Raw genomic sequence first — 9,671 nt, forward strand, 5'->3', positions numbered from 1 at the left:
TCCAAGTGACTTCTTCAGTCTCAGCTGACTGTAGGTTTCCCCAACCATATAAACAGTACATTTGCATAGTGAAGGAAACTAGCGCCACTGAATGAACAATGTGCCGGGGGGTTAATTCCATGATTGTTAGTATGCAAATTCTTATGACCATTGATCAATGACAACTAATCAAAGCCTATTGATCAATGGCCATGAGTACCATTCACAGAAAGTGGGGAATGGCTACAATCACAGCATTGTAGGATGGCGAAAGATGTACCCTTGGGCCCCCCTTCTCGATCCAGAGATGGTCAGCATTCTGACAGCCCGATGGACGAAGCTGTCTCTCAGTCTGCTGGTTCTGCCCCGGAGGCTCTTCAGTATCCTTCCTGATGGCAGCAAACTGAAGACGCTGTTGAAGGGATGAGTGGAGTCACCTGTAATGGAGACGAGCTTCCAGATGAGGCAGGTGCAGTAGATCTCCTGGGGAGGGAGGCAAGAGAGGTCCCCACAATGCTCTCGGCTGCTCTCACTACCCGTTGTCATTTTTTCCTGCAGAACCCAATGCAGGAGTCATACCACACAGTGATGCAGCTGGTGAGGATACTCTCAACTGTGCCTCTGTAAAAGGTGCTCATAATGGGGGTTGAATCTCTTGTGCTTCTCAGTTTGCAGAGGAAGTAGAGTCACTGTTGGTCTTCTCCACATTCAGGGACAGGTTGTTGTTGCTGTACCACTCTGGCAGATGGTTAACTTCACCCCTGTAGTAGATCTCGTCGTGGGTCAGCAGAGTGAAGAGAAGGGAGCTCAACACACATCCTTGGGGAGCCCCCGTATTCCGTGTTCTTGGGCTGGAGGTGTTGCTGTTGACCCGTACTGTCTGCTGTCTTCCTGTCAAGAAATCTAGCAGCCCGTTATACAGCAAGGTGCTGATCCCCAGCAGATCCAGTTTGGGAATGAGTTGCTGGGGAATGATGGTGTTGAATGCTGAACTGAAGTCTATGAACAGCACTCTGACATAGTCTCTAGTGTTCAGATGTGTGAGGGCTGAGTGAGGGGCAGTTGAAATTCCATCATCGGTTGAGCGTTTTGACCGGTATGCGAACTGAAATGGATCCAGGTTGGGGGAAAGCAATAATTTGATTTGATGCATGACTAACCGTTCAAAGCACTTAACTTAATAATGATGGAGGTGAGTTTGACAGGACGGTAGTCCTTAAAGCAGGAGATAGATGACTTCTTGGGTTCAGTAATGATGGTGGAGGGATCTCCACACACTGTCTGGGGATTGTGTCACCACGGTCTGTAGAGTGGGCTTGTAGTCTGTGATGGTTTGTATTCCTTGCCACTGCCTCCAAGTATCTCTGCTGTCGCTGAAGCTTTGCTGTAGCTGATGCCACGTGACAGGTTTGCCCTTGCTGTTCTTAGACTCACCTAATTCCCGGCTCTGAAGGCTTGCATTTTTCAACTTTAGGAGCATTTAAACCTGACCTGTGAGCCATGGTTTCTGATTGGCCCAGACAGTGATAGTCCTGGTCTCTGTGACATCATCGATGCATTTTGGGATGTAGGCAGTGACAGTTTCTGTATATTCCTGAAAGTCTGTGGTGTTGTCGTGTGTGGCGGCCTGTGGTGGAAAAGCAGTGCCTCTGAGGACCCTTCTGGCCACACCTGTACCTGCTTACGAACTGGTTTGGTGACTTTGACCAGGGGCCTGTGGGAACCCATGGCACACCTAGATTTCTGCCTGTACTGACCCTTATGCAAAATAGGTAGAATTAAGACAGTTCCAAAAGCAAACACAACTGATCAGTGCTGAGAGTGGTCCTGTTGCTGAGGTTGGGATGATCCTGTAATCTCTTATGAACGACCTCCAACGCTTCTATGACTGGGATGCAAGTGAAGACAGATGTAACATCTCTCTCTCACTGTACATGTAATGTTTATAAAATTAGGGAAACATAACCTGCACAAACAAAATAATTTGCAGGACAAATGTTTGACATCAATTTTGTTCGATTTGAAGAAGGTAGGGGGGGCAACTTCACTCACGGGTGTTTATAAGGTTGGGGAAACCTGCAGTCAGCTGAGACTGAAGAAGTCACTTGGATGAGTGACGAAACGTTTCTCCAACTGAAAATGTCCAGATGAACAGAATCAACCTTTTGGGATTTACTTACCTGGATGATTAAGCACGCATCAAGACGTTATTTTATTAAACATTTTAAAATGTTAGCAGCACAAACAAACATTTTTGCAGCACAAACCAGCACAAACGTTTGACATCCATTTTGTTTGATTCCATTAATATGGGGGGGGCTGGTTGACCTCTAGAAATTTTTGTTAATATCTTTAAAATAATAACGGCACAAACAAAAATTTCTGCAGCACAAACCAGCACAAACGTAGCACAAACGTTTGATACCACTTTTGTTGGATTTGGGTAATGTGGGGGGGCTGGTTGACCTTTTGACCTTTACATTTTCATTAATATCTTTAAAACAGAAGCAGCACAAACGCTAATTTTACCTGTACAAACCAGCACAAACGTAGCACTAAAAAAGTAGACCATTTTGGTTTGTTTTGGAGCAGTCTGGGGGGATGGTGATGTCATCAGCAAAAAATATAACTTTTAATATCTCAGATACTGTAGCAGCACAAACGCTAATTTTACCTGCACAAATCTGCACAAACGTAGCACTAACCGCTCCGCCTATTTGCCTTTACGTTTCAAGTGGGTGGGGGGTCAGCTTCACTCTGCTGATTGAAAGCCTAGACCCGTGCACACGTGCGCGCGCGCGAACAGTCACACACGCGCGCACACACACAAATTACAATGGAACAGCCCAATAGAGTCAATACAATTATGGAAAATTCAAAAATTCATTAAAAATCATCCTTAGTAGTTGAGGTCCAACTTTCAACACATTCCTTCTCTGCACCTACTGTACCTGTGCGCCAGGTTTCATCCAGATTTACTGTAAAATTCCTCAAAAATTAAAGGACAGTTATATGCAATTCAATACAGCCAATACACTACAATTATGGAAATTTCAAAAATTCATTAAAAATCATCCTTAGTAGTTGAGGTCCAACTTTCAACACATCCCTCCTCTGGGACACCTACTGTACCTGTGTGCCAAGTTTCATCCAGATTTACTGTAATATCCTTCAGAAATCACAGTAAATTTGTGTTCAGTTCAAGACAGTAAATACACTACAAATTTGTCTATTTCAAAAATTCATTAAAAATCATCCTGAATAGTTGAGGTCCAACTTTCAACACATTCCTTCTCTGGGACACCTACTGTACCTCTGGGCCAGGTTTCATCTCAATCTGCTGCATCAATAATTGTTTAATATTGATGGATCAAAAGTGCTGCTGAGAGAGTCATGACAGGGACTATAAAGAGACAGCATATTTGCTTGTCTTCACTGACTCGCTCTGAAATCCAGATTTTAATTTTGGAATATTAGGTGTGGTTCCTATAGAATTTTAAGGTTGAACGGTAATCAGAGTCTTCATCTCTTAGACCTCTCTTCTGTGGATGCAGCTCACATCATTCTGTACAATACGATCATTTTTAATTCTACAACTGTTTATAACCTGCATAGTTCACATTTCTGTATAGCTGTATATCTCATATTCTGTATAGTTTTTTAAATTTCATATTCTGTATAGTTTTTCATATTTATATCCTGTTCATAGCCTGTACATAGCTTGTACTCACTACAGCCTGTAACTATACTTATAGTTATAGCATATTCATAACATACCTTCATACCGTGTGCATTGTAACATACCATAATAGACCCATTTCTGTAATATACTTACATACCTATATTATTGCTAATATATATTCTAATATATCTATATCATGGCTAAAGCACTTCTGGATGGATGCAAACTGCATTTTCTTGCCTTGTACCTATGACATGTGCAATGACAATAAAGTTGAACTCTATTCTATTCTAAATTAATTCAGAAGACAAACACCCGTCTCTGCTTTTGAGATTAGCATTAAAACCCTCAGTTTTGACAAATAATACAGTTATAGTGGATCAGGTGACCCTGGATCTTCCCTTATTTGTGCTGCAATAAGCCTAGGCTCTTGCTGACTTCCCATCATGTATGAATTCTTTCCTTCTTTGCTCGTTCTGTGTTTATACACCTCTCTGCATTTAATCATTAGTTAGTATGTATCTCTTGCACAGTGTATATGTTGTCCTATGGCTGTCTCTCCTTGAGCCTGCCAGATGTTTCTACCTCTTCAAATGGAGTTTTTCCTTCCCACTCACACTAAATGTTAGCTCATATGGGGTACTTAAATTGTTGGGGTTTTCTTTGTATTATTGTTGCGTTTTTACCCAGCAACATAAAGTGTCTTTAGGTGACTGTTGTTGTGATTTGGCACTGTATAAATAGAATAGAATAGAATAGAATAGAATAATGTACTTCAGACCGGGAGATTGGCAAAATGTATAAATAGGATGGCGATTAGGGGAATTGGAGACAGCTGTGTAACACAGCAGGGATACATTGGGAATAAGAAGACAGTGGAAGTAAGACTCAACACAAGAAAGAGACAAGAGGCCACCAAACTAAAACACAGACTAAGACACACAAGCTTGACACAGACAAAAGCATAAACAGACATGAAGACAAGACTGGCTTTAACACTAGAGTGTTTTCACAAGTCTTCCATCCACTTGTGGAACGCTGAAGAAGAACTACACTTAAAAGCAATATGGAACTGAAAACAAAAGAACACATAATGTAAACATATAATCAAATAATCCAGGACTCACAAACAATGATATGATGAACAGAACTATAAAGAACAAAACTGAGAAATGCTTGGTAAACTGACCAAGGACTATGTCATCATGTCATTTTTAAATATCATACACTCAACAAAAATATAAACGCAACACCTTTGTTACTGCTCCCATTCCCCATGGGATGGACGTAGAGATCTAAAATTCATTCCAGATACACAATATAACCATCCCTCCCAAACAGTGGTCACAAATCAGTCCAAATGTGTGGTAGTGGGCACATCTGCTATATTGAGATAATCCATCCCACCTCACAGGTGTGCCACATCAGGATGCTGATCTGACATCATGAGTAGTGCACAGGTGTACCTCAGACTGCCCACAACAAAAGGCCACCCTGGAATGTGCAGTTTTGTCTCACAGCAAAATGCCACAGATGCCACAAGCAATGAGGGAGCGTGCAATTGGCATGCTGACAGCAGGAATGTCAACCAGATCTGTCGCCCGTGCATTGAATGTTCATTTCTCAACCATAAGCCGTCTCCACAGGCGTTTCAGAGAATATGGCAGCACATCCAACCGGCCTCACAACCGCAGACCTCGTGTAACCACACCAGCCCAGGACCTCCACATCCAGCAGGTTCACCTCCAAGATCGTCTGAGACCAGCCACCCAGACAGCTGCTGGAACAATTGGTTTGCACAACCAAACAATTTCTGCACAAACTGTCAGAAACCGTCTCAGGGACGCTCAACTGCATGCCCGTCGTCCTCATCGGGGTCTTGACCTGACTCCAGCTCGTCGCCGTAACAGACTTGTGTGGGCAAATGCTCACATTCGATGGCGTCTGGCACGTTGGAGAGGTGTGCGCTTCACGGATGAATCATGGTTCACATTGTTCAGGGCAGATGGCAGCTGAGAATGTCCCAGTTCTTGCATGGCCGGCATACTCACCGGACATGTCACCCATTGAGCATGTTCGGGATGTGCTTGACCGGCGTATACGACAGCGTGTACCAGTTCCCACGAATATCCAACAACCTCGCACAGCCATTGAAGTGGAGTGGACCAACATTCCACAGGCCACAATTGACAATCTGATAGACTCCATGCGACGATGTGTTGCACTGCATGAGGCAAATGGTGGTCACACCAGATACTGACCGGTTCTGGGTCCCCAGACCCCCAATAGCGCAAAAAACTGCACATTCCAGGGTGGCCTTTTGTTGTGGGCAGTCTGAGGTACACCTGTGCACTACTCATGATGTCAGATCAGCATCCTGATGTGGCACACCTGTGAGGTGGGATGGATTATCTCAATATAGCAGATGTGCCCACTACCACACATTTGGACTGATTTGTGACCACTGTTTGGGAGGGATGGTTATATTGTGTATCTGGAATGAATTTTAGGTCTCTACGTCCATCCCATGGGGAATGGGAGCAGTAACAAAGGTGTTGCGTTTATATTTTTGTTGAGTGTAGTTAATGTGTCCTGATTTGTAGATAGTGCCATCTTACAAATACCAGGAAATCTAACTGGGTGACAAGCCAGAGTTGTCTGCCCACACACCCACTGACTAGAAAAAGGGTTGAAACCTTAACTACTAAGGATGATTTTTAATGAATTTCTGAAATTGACATAATTCTATTGTATTGGCTGTATTGCGTTGAATATAAGTTTCTTGTAATTTCTGAGTAATATTACAGTAGATCTAGATGAAACTTGGCACACAGTAGGTGTCCCAGAGAAGGAATGTGTTGAAAGCCGGAACTCAACTATTCAGGATGATTTTTAATGAATTTTTGAATTTGACATAATTCTATTGACTGTATTGAATTGAATATAAGTTTCCTTTAATTTTTGAGGAATTTTACAGTAAATCTGGATGAAACCTGGCGCACAGGTACAGTAGGTGTCCCAGAGAAGGAATGTGTTGAAAGTTAGACCCCAACTAGTAAGGATGATTTTTAATGAATTTTTGAAATTTCCATAATTCTATTGTATTGGCTGTATTGCATTGAATATAAGTTTCCTTTAATTTCTGAGGAATTTTACAGTAAATCTGGATTAAACTTGGCACACAGGTACAGTAGGTGTCCCAGAGAAGGAATGGGTTGGAAGTTGGACCTCAACTATTCAGGATGATCTTTAATGAATTTTTGAAATAGACATAATTGTAGAGTATTGACTGTATTGCACTGAATATGAGTTTACTGTGATTTCTGAGTAATATTACAGTAAATCTGGGTAAAACCTGTCCCAGAAGAGGATTGTGTTGAAAGCTTGGCATCAACTTTTAAGAATGATTTTTAATGAATTTTTTAATATGCAACCAGACTGTCACGATGGCTGTATTGGGCTGTTCCGTTGTAATTTGTGTGCGCGCGTGTGCCTGTTCGCGCGCGCGCACGTGTGCGCGGGTAGGCGCTACCGTAAAGACTGGTGTAAAAGCGCAAGGAAATTTATGCGGCGGATAGGAGGCGGCTGGCTTAACCGCGGCTCACAAATGACGGCTCACTTTACCGCGGTCTTTATTCGGGAGAAGCACAGCAGTTGGCCATGGGTATTGTTCCTGCAGAATTATCTGGAAGCGGTTCGGAAGAGTTATTGTGTAGGTTAGACGTAGTTACATGTTTTCATGGTCATTAAAACACCTAAACGAACACTGTAACATTTGTGAGGTGTTGAAATACTGCTGATATGTAACATGTACACACAGTATAGCAGAAACTAATGCATCTATGTCATCTTATCAAAAAGTTAAGTAATTCAAAATAACACTGTAAATAAAGTCCTGTGTAAAACGTCTTGAGCCATCCTTCGTCATTTGGTGGTCTCAAGCAATAGTCCTCCAGGTTCTGGCAGCTTTTTCACTCATTGCCAGTCCAATTCTTGTACTTGACTATTTTTGGAGGAATATGTTTGTGTTTGATGAACCACTTAACACTATGAATCATTCAAACATAGTCTTAAAAGGTTAATGCAGTTCTTTAAGTTTGTGAAGATATTTTTGTCATCTAAGAGGTTTCTGCAGCTCAAAAAACAGAAAGTGGAGAGATATGGGTATTTAAACCATAGTGGAGGTTTTCCTCTTCTGAGGTGGTTGTTGACTGATCATGAATCCAGTGTGTGAAAAAAGTGGGGGCTAAGGATTAAGAAGGCACCTAACTCAAAGGATGAACCTGTGTTGTGTCCTGACATAACACCTAATTTTTCCAAAGAAACTGTTTAAAATTGTATCTTTAGGCACTTTGTTTCTAGCATCATGCCACAAATCACATAAGTTGTTTGCATTTCTTTAGGTGAATAAATAAGTAATTGTCAAAGATTACTGACATATCTCAGCATGGTGTGCAGTGAGCCATTTAAGTGAGAACCTTTCAAGAAAAATAAATGCTTTATGAAAAAAGCTAGAACATCAAAGTAAAAAGAGTCCATAGATCTCAGGCTCAGTGGGAGAGAATTCCAGAGTCTTGGGGAAACTGGGGCAAAAACTCGTGCAGTTTTCAGCAGGCTCTGATTTCATGACCTCAGGGACCTGCAGGGGATGTATGAGTTTGTGCTGGTGCTTGTCCATACAGGGCTCTAAAAGTATTAGCAGAATCTTAAAGTGGATCCTGATACTAATGGGGAGCCAGTGCAACTGAATTAATAACTGTAAGATATGTGAGTTCTAACATGACTTAGTCAGAAGCCTTGGAGCAGTGTTCTGAACAATCTGCAGACGGTCCAAGGAAGATTTGTTAAGACAAGCGAACAATGAATTACAATAAACCAGACATGATGAAATAAAAGCATTAATAACAGTTTGCAAGCCAGAGGATGGCACAGTGGAATTCAACTTGGAAAGATTTCCTAAGTGATACAAGTGATAGTGAACCACAGCTTTAACATGATCATCCAAAAGGAAATGTGGGTCAAAACTCACCCCAAGGTTTCTAGAAGATTTAGTAATTGTGGCAAGAAGACCTAGAGTTTCCGTTACCTAAGGTGCAAACCATTCTTAAAGCATATCTGGATAGAAAAACACAATGGGCCAGAGCCCAGACCTCAACATTACTGAAAGAGTTCAGGTTGTGTTGAAGCATAAAGGTGATGATACCAAGTGTCCATTTTGTTATAATTGTACAAACTCTGTTTTTGCATAATAAACTGAATTTCCATTTACGTTGGCCCATATTTAAATAAATCCTCTAATATCCTTTTTAATAAACTAAATATAAAGGAATAAGGGCTGGTACAAAACTTTTGCACAGTATTGTACATCCATTTTGCCTAACTGGAACAATAAGTTGAATTTTCACATTATTTCTTCTTCTTTTTTTAAACAAACATCTATTTCTGATTATTAAATCAGTTTTTGTCAGCATGAAAGATACCATTTTTCAATTTCTGCATAGATGTTCTGCCATTCCTCCAAGAGCATCTTTTTTTAGTCACTCTTTGATGGAAGAGCTGCATTGCTCTACCCTTCTCCTTGTAACATACTTCAAGCAACATACTTGACCATGTTATGCTGATTGTTTTCTTCTTTAGTAATCCGTTTTTACTTTTGCTTTGAGATATTCCTCTACTGACAAGCCTTGGTCAGCTGGCTATCTTCTTGTTAAACAGCATTGTGGTATACCCACATACATTCATGGTGCCAACTATTCTCTCCTATAGCCTCATGCATTTCTCTGACCTTTTCACCTTCTGCATCACTGTTGGAACTGCATTCATATTGACGCCATTTTAACCAAAGAATTCCCAAAGCTATTTTTCATGTTCTTTAGTAGACTTCAATTTTGTGCCACAGAAAATAGTCCACACATGTCCAAATCATGCAACATCCGCTGTACTATTTGCATTTTGCTCCACTGACAACCCCTGTACCAAGTCAGAAGCGCTTGTCTGTTATTCAGAGGTA

The sequence above is a fragment of the Diplotaxodon limnothrissa genome, linkage group LG16 (assembly GCF_057381915.1).
Source record: "Diplotaxodon limnothrissa isolate DT_005_m linkage group LG16, D_limnothrissa_male_GT1.1, whole genome shotgun sequence".
NCBI lineage: Eukaryota > Metazoa > Chordata > Actinopteri > Cichliformes > Cichlidae > Diplotaxodon > Diplotaxodon limnothrissa.